This window comes from Notothenia rossii, assembly GCF_949606895.1.
Source record: "Notothenia rossii genome assembly, chromosome: 7".
Classification (NCBI taxonomy): domain Eukaryota; kingdom Metazoa; phylum Chordata; class Actinopteri; order Perciformes; family Nototheniidae; genus Notothenia; species Notothenia rossii.
In genome coordinates this window covers 59,779,186-59,788,269 of record NC_136905.1, presented here as the reverse complement: position 1 = coordinate 59,788,269, position 9,084 = coordinate 59,779,186, and the positions used below count along the sequence as shown (strand labels likewise).

General features: G+C 38.9%; 2 long non-coding RNA genes across 2 annotated transcripts; one reads left to right on the top strand and one right to left on the bottom strand.

Annotated features, from left to right (window-relative positions):
• Positions 1–1,501: 1,501 nt before the first annotated feature.
• LOC307013756 lies at positions 1,502–2,800 on the top strand. Its single transcript, XR_013801052.1, has 2 exons — positions 1,502–2,478; positions 2,699–2,800. It is a non-coding gene; the product is annotated as an uncharacterized lncRNA (long non-coding RNA).
• A 660-nt stretch (positions 2,801–3,460) lies between these two features.
• On the bottom strand, positions 3,461–5,940 carry LOC307013727. Its single transcript, XR_013801038.1, has 2 exons — positions 5,537–5,940; positions 3,461–3,644 (listed from the first exon to the last, which is right to left on the bottom strand). It is a non-coding gene; the product is annotated as an uncharacterized lncRNA (long non-coding RNA).
• Between the last annotated feature and the right edge of the window lie 3,144 nt (positions 5,941–9,084).

Below are 9,084 nucleotides of genomic sequence, written 5' to 3'. Positions count from 1 at the left end.
CAAGACCCGCCCAACTCTTTCTCTGATTGGCTTTTCCTGAAATGTTACCCCGCGTTAACCAATCATCACTCCTCTCTGGTCACTTTGACTTTTCCATGGTACTGTGAGAGGACATCGCTGTATTCGCCTTTAAATTACATCCGCAGGGAGATTCGGTTCAGTTGGATCACATAATGTAACGCAGTAATGCACCCATTTAAATCACAGTAACTGATACAGTTACTGAATGGGAATAGTTAACTAGTAACGTTATTAGTTACCGCAAAAGGTAGTTGTTTGCGTTAGTTTGTAACACGTTAGTCCCAACACTGGTAAACACACACCTGATCACCTGAGAGCTGCCGTTTCATTCAGACTGTTTAAAAAAAAACAACGGTCTGATTTTAACAACTCAATGTGTGATTGTTATAGCAGTAATATTAGACACTAATAATACAGTAATCGATTAACACTGTACATATTATTGTTTGCCCGTGGGATTAGGATTATCGGTAGTGAGAGCCGTGCTGCATTTTCCTCCGGTCGGATGTGATATAAAAACAAAGCGATTATTTTTGTTGTTGTAAACTCAAGTGGATTAAACTACATGTATTAGTGCATTCATTTCAATTCGCGAACATATGATACATTAAATGATCTTGAGGATGATGATTTAAAATCGTTTGTTTGAGCCGGGCTGCATTTCCTGTTGAAAAAACATGGTGATGTTTTGTAAATGATTACATGTCTCTTATTTAGCACAGAATATGATCCTATCCGTGACATTATGGATCTTAACAAATATCCGTTATATCGGATACCTGTAGATCTATCAGCTGTTTATTTCACATGAGTTCCAGTGTGGCAGCTTTTCACGGCTCCCCCTGGTAGATCCATGATCCATTGCAGCTGGTTTCATTAAAATTACATTTATTTATCTAGGGGGCGTATCAAGTCCTGCGGGGGGGGGTTCCTTTTCAGCAGGGGCCCACCCCGTGCAGATCACGGACCTGCACGGGTAAGCGTCTGAAAAGAAGCGCTACATCTGCAGGGACACTGCTATCGATATTATTTCTGTTCTGTTGTGTAACTGTTTAATGGTGTTATCTTTATTGCTATCCCCTTCCCCGTCAATGTATAGTGTTGGTACAGAGCGTAAACGTATTAGTTTAACAAAATCCGCATCTAAAATTGTGGCATATACGTTATTTTCCCCTGTGCAATTCTCCATTTACTCAACAATAACACATAATTATCCTTGTGTTTATTTATTTGTTTGATTAATAAACACAAGTTGGAGTCCATCAGGACCGAGGGTCGGAGCAGCTCATTTGCTTTAGAGAATATTACACCCGGAAGTAAGTATTCTCTCCGCTTCGCTTGACAAACCCGTAATAGAGAGGCGAAGTCCCTCCCCTTCCGGGAGCCTCCATGGGACCCCGGAAGCGGAAAATTATACATTGAAGTCAATGGAGAGAGAAAAGTTATCTTTTGATCCCGTTTGAATTGTGCCACGAATGACACATATGATGTTTGTCAATCTTAAACAATCATTTCCATGCAAAAAAAGTCACAGTTTGTCGTAAAAATGCTGAAATAAAAGACTATGAATAATACGCAACTAGAAAGACTACAAATCCCAAATGCATTCTGGGTCGCGTAAGTGATGTCATAGGCGATAATGCTCCAAGACTGGTTGTGACTCGCAAAGCAAAGAGGAAGAAGAAGACTGATTTATTCCCTCCAATAAATATAAGAGATTGCTCCAATAAATTCACTTTTACAAGATGCCTGTGTGCTTTGTACGAGGTTGTAATCACAAAAGAGATCATACCACTTGCTCGTTCTATCGCTTCCCGTCTGATGAAAGGACCAGGAGTCGTTGGACCAAACATATCAGGTAATATACATGTTTTGCATGGAACATAGTCAAGTTAGCTACCTAGCTAGTAGCGAGCATGTTAGTTAGCATTATATTACATTACTTAGCCTTGTCATTTGTATTAGCCTTAACATGAAGTAAACCAAAATGTTAAACAGTAAGAGTAGTCATGATGGTAAGTATTTTGTGAAACATTTGAAGAGTAGCCTATCGCCCCCTCCACCAGGTGCTAAGGGGGCGGGAGGTAGGCTAACTCCACATTAGTATCAGCGATCTTTTCTACTTAATGCTATCTGCACAAATGGTTAACATTGACCATTAAAAGATCAGGCAGTTCAGGGAGAGTCGAAGGAAGGAAGGCAGGCAGCTTTGCATGACATTCTTCTGGACGTGTTTCATTGTGATGAGTGAGAGTGAGTCAATCTGTTTGTTGGAAAGACAGTAGTTGAGTGATTACTGAGAGAAAATTATTAAAAGAGATAATTATTCAGTGTTGTTACTTTAAAGTGTTGTTACTGACCTTTTTCTCTTTTATTTTCTTTACCTCACCTGTAACTGCTGAGACCCTGAGGAACATGCACACTGGTCTGACCTGCTCTGGTAACCTGATTTCTACTGTACGTAATAGTATTTGGTTATGGTATATTATTTATATACATCAAAGGCACAATGCACCCCTCAGAGACACACATGTATTGAGTGTGATATTTTGCATTGGTCATGTGAAATCATCTTTACACACTAGAAAACTGTAGGAGCGGCAACTTGTTTTGAAATTGAATTTTTAATATCCGATAATAAAGTTGATCTGTTTTCTTTATTCTTCTCTCTTCCCAGCTCCATCCATCACCATTCTCTGTTCCTGCCAGGTCCTGCTTGCTAATCAATGCTCATATTTTTTTTACACAATTACAAATAAAGTCAATGTATTGTATGACATGAAGTTGTGCTTCATTCTGAGTCAATAATAAATTCATTCTGCCTTCAGCTGCAAAATTATTGTGGACTGCACCGACATCCATGTAGCAGCCCCCCCCCCCCCCCAGTAAGATGAACCAAGCAAAGCTGACATACTCAACATACAGCTGTGCTCTTAAATTTACATGAAGAATTTGTGAAATATTGGTAATAACAGGTTTAAATGATTATTAGTAATTAATTATATAATTTTCTCATCGTAGATGAGCAGACAGGGAGCAGATGAGAAAAGCAGAATATGCAGCGGCCATTTTCCACATGGAAAAGAGAAAGGGCCAAGTGTATTTGAGTGGACAAAAGAGAAATCCCAAATACGAAAAATAAAATTATACAATTTAGATATGTATACAAATAAATATATATCCTATATACACCATGTATAATGATGGTGTATGATGTAGAAGGAAGTGTGGTAGATAACAATTAAATATAGAGTTACATACAGATCCATGTTACAGCAAAAGATGGAATAACTAAGAAGCACACAGTATAATAATAATTACACGCAACAATTAAATAACTGCTCAGCATCTCCACCACAATCCCAATCTGCTGTGTCCTGTTTTCCTCCCCTCTGCATAACACCCCATCACACATACGAAACACAACGCAGAGTCCGAGGGTGTTAAAAGTATGTTTATTTAAATGTCCTCCTCTCTATTGGCCAACACAGGGAGCATATGCTGGGTGTAGAATTGTTCCAGGAGGAGGAGATTTCCATGCCATGCAGGGTCTTTGGGGATGGGGATGATGATCCCCTCCTTCGTGGTCCACAGTAGCAGAGACTCCGGTCTGTGATTTGCAGCTGTTATATAATATACAATACATTTTTTTGAAAAACATTTGATCAAAAAATAAGGATTTGGTCAGGATCTAGAGTCAGTGTGTAGTTTATTAATTAATCAATGCTCTCTACATTAGGAAAACACATACCAGTGTACCAGAGGGAGTCACACACAGCTGTGCCTAGATAACCAAACAAATTGACAACAGGGATGCAAACTCATCAGGTATGAAAAAGGTGACAAGGATCCGAGCCCCCTGACCCCACAGAATATCGGCTTTAAAATGAGGAATAACAGAGGATTTTAGCAGTCAGAACAACTAAAGCAGCAGTGTTAATATTAACAGAAACGCCATAGAGTCACATCTAATAGAAATATATAAAAAGCATTTATTTTAATTGTGTAGCAGTCAGTTTATAATTTTGGCAGCACTGTTGAGCATTTTGAAAATGTATTTTCAGGCCTCTGTGCAAGGCTTAGTCTTTCTATCTTTATAGCCACTGGTGTAAAGTAACTAAGTTCATAAACTCAACAAGTACTATACTTGGGCACAATTTTGAGATACTTGTACTTTACTTAAGTATTTCAATGTTTTGCTACTTTGTACTTCTACTCCACTACAGTTCAGAGGTAAATGGTGTACTTTTACTCCACTACATGTATGTAATACCTTTAGTTACTTTACAGATGTGGATGAATGATGTGAAATATAATCAAGTGTTAAATCAGACTTTAGTTCCACCTGGAGTAAATCCAAAAGCTACCCTGCAGTATACAAAGTCATTCAGACTAGCTGCACCTTTACCAGCTTTGAGAACACTTTCATGATCAATCATTATAAAACGTATCATATTATTCTGAAATGGACCAATCTGCAAAATGACTACTTTTACTGTCGCTACTTTCACTATATTTTGATAATAATACTTTTCTACTTTTACTTGAGGAACATTTGGAATGCAGGACTTTTACTGTAACAGAGTATTCCTACACTCTGGTACTTCTACTTTTACTCAAGTACAAGAACTGAGTACTTCTAATTTTAATCAATTACAAGATATATACTTATACCACCTCTGTTTATAGCCTATGAAAAAAACGATTAGAAAACGAAGGCTAAAGCTAACGTTAGCAGATAGTGACAATGTATGCTAGTTAGCTAGCTCAACGATAATATTGCGACGGGAAAAAAAAACTTTTCAGTGCACATCACGCTCTGCCGCTCCGACAGGGAGCTCTATTGTGAACACCTGAACGGCCCGTTCTAACAGCTGTTCACCAGCGGTCCAGTCTGTGCCACAGGGACTCCGGACGCACAGTTAATATTAACGAACGCACCGTAGGTAATGTAGCTGCTGAAGCTAGACCATCATCGCCGAGCAGCAGAGGCTTATTATACATCATGAGCAGAGCCGACAGGCAGGAAGACTCGAGCACACAGCTCGCGCTTCATTATAATATATATAAAAAAAGCTCGCTGCCGCACATTAATCCGGGTCCCAGACCCCCTCCCATACCCAAAAAATATTTTTATTGCAGATCTACAGGAATCACAAAAACGACCTATTTTGGATTCAAAACGGAGAATTTCGCCGAAAGGTGACAAGTTTGCATCCCTGGACAAGATAACCAAAATCCTTGAATCTACACACAGCAAATAAACTCAAATGACACAACGAGATGTAAAAAGGAGATCACACATAGTCGATATAGAACTGGCCGCTTCAATCTGAAGAGCAACTAAAACAAAACACGGGAGTGTATCTTGTTCTTGTGAACACTAATGTTATCCACAGCATACACAGACACCACAAAGTTCTTAAGGAGAAAACTAGTTTCTAAAACAAAACACGTTAGTGTACCTTGTTAGCTAGCTGACATTAACCTTAAACATTGCACTCATATTACTCACTGAAACCTTGTAAAGCCGGTCCCGCATGCTGGCTCTTACAGAACCGCTCCCTTTCGTGTATGTACAGCTCTCAACATGCCCAGACTTGTAGTGATTTTCACCTCGTTTTATACTTTTTCGCCTCATTCTGAAAGAAACAGGTGAAATTTACTAACGTGACAGCCATCTTTGTGATGGTGACGCGTATTGTGCGAGACCAGAGACCTGTAGTTCACTGAGCGGTTTCACACAAAAAAAATTGTAACTTCACAGTTTTACGACACATTTTTATTTTTTTGACTTGCAAAATGTTCTTTTAATTTGACAAACATCATATGTGTCATTCGTGGCACAATTCAAACGGGATCGAAAGATGACTTTTCTCTCTCCATTGACGTCAATGTATAATTTTCCGCTTCCGGGGTCCCATGGGTCGGAAGTAGATGGGCGGGACTTCGCCTCTCTATAGTCCTCAAGCTCTGTGATTGGAGAGTTTGCTCCAAGGGTTACGCCGAGCGTCGAACAGCACTTGAAATGGGATGGAACCACGGCAGACTGTCCAAAACTGGATTTGAACGGGTCCACCCTGTCCACAGAACTACACATGCTGGCTATTGTGTTTCGCAACATGTTCTCTATCTATGGCACGTCTCTACTGGGAGTTGTAGTTTTAAAAAACGTTTTCGTATTTCCCATAATAAGAAGTTGCCAGTATTAAACTGTTTACATCCCTGGAGGTTTAGGGGATAGGAAACACTCAAATTTAAAACATATAATTAATAAATGGGTGAAAATTGCTTGTGCCCATAATGGGCAGCATTAATACCCACATGCCAGCTAAGGTCAGAAGAGCTTTATTTAACAGCTGGTCTTATGTCTGTGACCCCTGTTGTTAATTGATAAGCCTGAAACATGTACTTGTCAAGGTTCAGATGGCAAATTTTGCAAACATGGCAGTTTAGCCATCGATCATCTTAAGATAAGATATACTTTATTGATCCCAAGTTGGAAACATTTGCGTTACATCAGCATGTGTAACAGTCGTAAATATGCAGTGGTGTTTATTTGTAAATCATTTAGTATAATCATACAAATTCTGTGTTTTATATGTAATAATTCTGTGTTCTTTATTTATTGATTGTTCAATACCTGACAAGGCCGGAGATGAAATATCTACATACATCTTATAAGAGTATAATACATATGTATAATATCAGTTAAAATAAGTGCTTCAACATAGTTAACATTGCTGGAAGTATGCACAAATATTGATAGATGTCTTGTAATGCACTATTGAGAAACCTGCGACCCAAGTTTTTCATTCATTGCATAACTACACCGTTTGTGTATGTCAATAAACCTTAGAAAATCTTGAAATCTTGAATCGAATGTGCAAAATAGTAATTATATACAGTCTTTAATTAACTATTAGGAGATAATAACGAGTAATTAATATACTTTATAGGGATCCTATTAATATCTAATAATACAAATAATGAAATTCAATAACATGCTTTAACCACTCGGTGTCCCTTTATATCAGCTGTGCACCTTTATGGTGTAAATACAGCATCCAATCTAACAATTGGATCAAATATAAAAGTAAGCCGAATTAGTGTTGATACTGCAAAGAGATGTATTGTGTGAAAAGAAATGTAAGATGTTGTTTAATTGCTGATATATTTATGATCCACGTCACGTTTTCAGTGTTGGCGGCAGTTCCTCATGTTTGTCTAGAAGTCTTCTCATCAGGGCTCTATAAATAGAGAACTACGTCAGATATGTAATATTTAATGCAGCCGAACCGTGTATTACAGTGCCGTTATGTGATGAATTTCAAAGAGAAAAGCAAGCACACTCGGAATAAAGTATTTTATTTAAAAAAAAATGTTTTGGTCTGTTTCCGGTATTTGTTAATGACGATGTGATGTGAGATGTGAGACGTATCTATGCCACACATTTAGATTTTGTTAAACTAATATGGGGAAGGGGTTAGCTATAAAGATAACACCATTAAACAGTTACACAACATAACATAAATAATATCGATAGCAGCGTCCCTAGCAACCACCTTGGTAACAATGAAAACGTTGTATGGACACAATTTCCTGAAGTAATCTTCGTAATAACTAGCAAACTAAAGATCATGTACATCCACTGCACACATAATCTGAAATAACAACTCATATTTCTCGCATCAAATAACATCAAAACGCATTTTAATGGCCAAACTAACTTTAAAATAGGCATTTTCCACCGAGAATAAAACGAAGTTCGGACATGTTTTTTTTTTCTGCAGGGAGAAATTTGAAGATCACGTGACAGACGCCAGCCATTGGAATGAATGGAATGCAGTTGGAGGTCAACCAATCACAGAGCTTGAGAACTAATCACGTGGCTTGTCAAACAGAGCACATGGTGTAGTCCTAAACAATAGCTGGGGATTCTGGGTAGTGTAGTGTAGTGCCATCCTTTACTCCGAAAAAATATTTGTTTCTCCGAATCGAAGGGGAAAAATACAAAAGCATTGCACACAATTTAAACCAATCAATGTTGTGTAATTAACAAGGATAACCTAGTGTTTTTTAATCGATGAGTAGTGCAGATATTGTAAAATCAATCGACAGTAAGGGGAATACTTACTTCCGGGTGTACTATTCTCCGTTATCCAAATGGGAATGGACGGTCACATTGCCTTTTAAAGGTGGGGTAGGTAATTTTGAAGAAACCAGCTCGAGTGCGCTAGAATATGAAAATCTGCAACTTCCTTATAGAGCCCCTCCTCCAACACACACAAACGCGCATATGACCAATGAGGGCACGAGATAAGTTTGAGCACAGATGGAAGGCTGACAGGCAGGTAGGCCATCCACTTACTTTAGCCGGACCGGCTAAAATGATTGGTCGTGTTTTGTCAGTACTACGGCTTCCACAGATGACATTTTTTATGGATTTGTTGTCAAAGCACTTAAGATATTCATTGCTATCGGGATGTTAAGAGCATTCCATGGAATATAACAAAAAGTTTATCTCGAGCCGGTTCCTCAAACTTACCTACCCCACCTTTAAGGGCAGCCGACACAAACGAATGCCATGCTTCCATGAGCAAAATCCCAGAACCACACGGGAGGACCTAGTCAATGACCTGCAGAGAGCTGGGACAAAAGTAACAAAGGCTACCATCAGTAACACACTACGCCGCCAGGGATTCAAATTCTGCAGTGCCAGACGTGTCCCCCTGCTTAAGCCAGTACATGTCCAGGCCCGTCTGAAGTTTTCTAGAGAGCATTTAGATGATCCAGAAGAGGATTGGGAGAATGTCATATGGTCAGATGAAACCAAAATATAACTTTTTGGTAAAAACTCAACTAGACGTGTTTGGAGGAGAAAGAATGCTGAGTTGCATCCAAAGAACACCATACCTACTGTGAAACATGGGGGTGGAAACATCATGCTTTGGGGCTGTTTTTCTGCAAAGGGACCAGGACGAGTGATCCGTGTAAAAGAATGAATGGGGCCATGTATCGTGAGATTTTGAGTGACAACCTCCTTCTATCAGCAAGGGTATT